Raw genomic sequence first — 1870 nt, forward strand, 5'->3', positions numbered from 1 at the left:
AGAATAACACCTTAAGACACAAATCAACCAAAACCCTAATGTCACCTAGATACTCCAATGTCACCTCAAGTATCCGTGGGTATGATTATGCGATATGCATCACACTATCTCAGATTCATATATTAAACCAACACAAAGGACCTCAAAGAGTGCCCCAAAGTTCTACCAGAGAATCACGACGAAAACGTGTGCCAACCACTATGCATAGGTTCATGGGTGGAACCCGCAAGTTGATCACCAAAACATACATCAACTGAATCATGTGGTATCCCATTGTCACCACAGATACGCACGGCAAGACATACATCAAGTGTTCTCAAATCTTTAAAGACTCAATGCGATAAGATTACTTCAAAGGGGAAACTCAATTCATGACAAGAGAGTAGAGGGGGGATAAACATCATAGGATCCAAATATAATAGCAAAGCTCGCGATACATCAAGATCGTATCACCTCAAGAACATGAGAGAGAGAGAGATCAAACACATAGCTACTGGTACATACCCTCAGCCCCGAGGGAGAACTACTCCCTCCTCATCATGGAGAGCACCGAGATGATGAGGATGGCCGCCGGAGAGAGATTGCCCCCTCCGGCAGGGTGCCGGAATGGGTCTAGATTGGCTTTCGGTGGCTACGGAGGCTTCTGGCGGCGGAACTCCCAATCTATTGTGCCCACAGATGTTTTTAGGGTATATGGAGATATATAGGCGGAAGAAGTACGTCAGGGGGCCACGAGGGGCTCATGAGGGTGGAGGGCGCGCCCAAGGGGGGTGGGTGCGCCCCCTGCCTTGTGACCTCCTCGCAGATCCTTCGATGTGCACTCCAAGTCTTCTGGGCTTCTTTCCTTCCAAAAAAGAGTTCCGTGAAGTTTCAGGTCAATTGGACTCCGTTTGGTTATCCTTTTCTTCGAAACCCTAAAACAGGGTAAAAACAAAAACTGGCACTGGGCTCTGGGTTAATAGGTTAGTCCCAAAAATGATATAAAAGTGCATAATAAAGCCCATAAACATTCAAAACAGTAGATAATATAGCATGGAGCAATCAACGAGGGTCCCCAGACTTGCCTGCCTCCGGCCCGCAGCGTGGCTCCCCCAGTGGCCCCGTACGTCCCATCTTCACTAGCAAACATTCAAGACCGTCACGAGGGGCCAAGACTCGCGAGGCGGACGACGAAAGACCTCCTCAGGGGTGGCCTCACCAGGCTGGCTCGCGAGGGGTGGAGAGGTCAAGGAAAGGCGAACCTCACGAGGTTCCAATGACGTAAGCCATGACGATCAAGACCAGGCGGGCGCCAACGAGCACAGTGTCCTCGTTCCCTCTTTGGTGTCAAGGAGGCAAGCGCAGGCGAGGAGTTCCGAGGCATCATGCAAAGGTTTCCATATTGGTGCCACAAGACCAAGACCAGCAGGACGGAGGTCACCGTGGAGCCCAAGAAGGCGTCATCACCAGAGCCTTTGGCAGGCGAAGACTACTTTTGTCAGGATAGCTTGTACTAGCTGCCCCCCTTCAAATTGGACGTTGTGGGATCTCTTGCCGCTCAATATTTGGGAAGAGGACCAGGGCCTCTATAAATAGGACTAGCCACCACCATAGCTAAGGGGAGGCATCTCATCTTGCATCTCATCTTGGATCGGAGCCATTCCATCCTTGTCCTCAAACAAGTTCACCTAGCACAAGAACACCTCTCCTCAGGAGGCTGTTCTTACCTTGTAAATGTTCATCCTCAGCCCGAGAGGCAATCCACCACACCACACTAGAGTAGGGTATTACACCACAGCGGTGGCCTGAACCAATATAAATCTTGTGTCTCTCCTTCTTTGGGTCCGTCGAGCTACGCCGTGTGATCATAGAGTGTGCGAGCTAGAGAGGG

The sequence above is a fragment of the Triticum urartu genome, chromosome 5 (assembly GCF_003073215.2).
Source record: "Triticum urartu cultivar G1812 chromosome 5, Tu2.1, whole genome shotgun sequence".
NCBI classification, from domain to species: domain Eukaryota; kingdom Viridiplantae; phylum Streptophyta; class Magnoliopsida; order Poales; family Poaceae; genus Triticum; species Triticum urartu.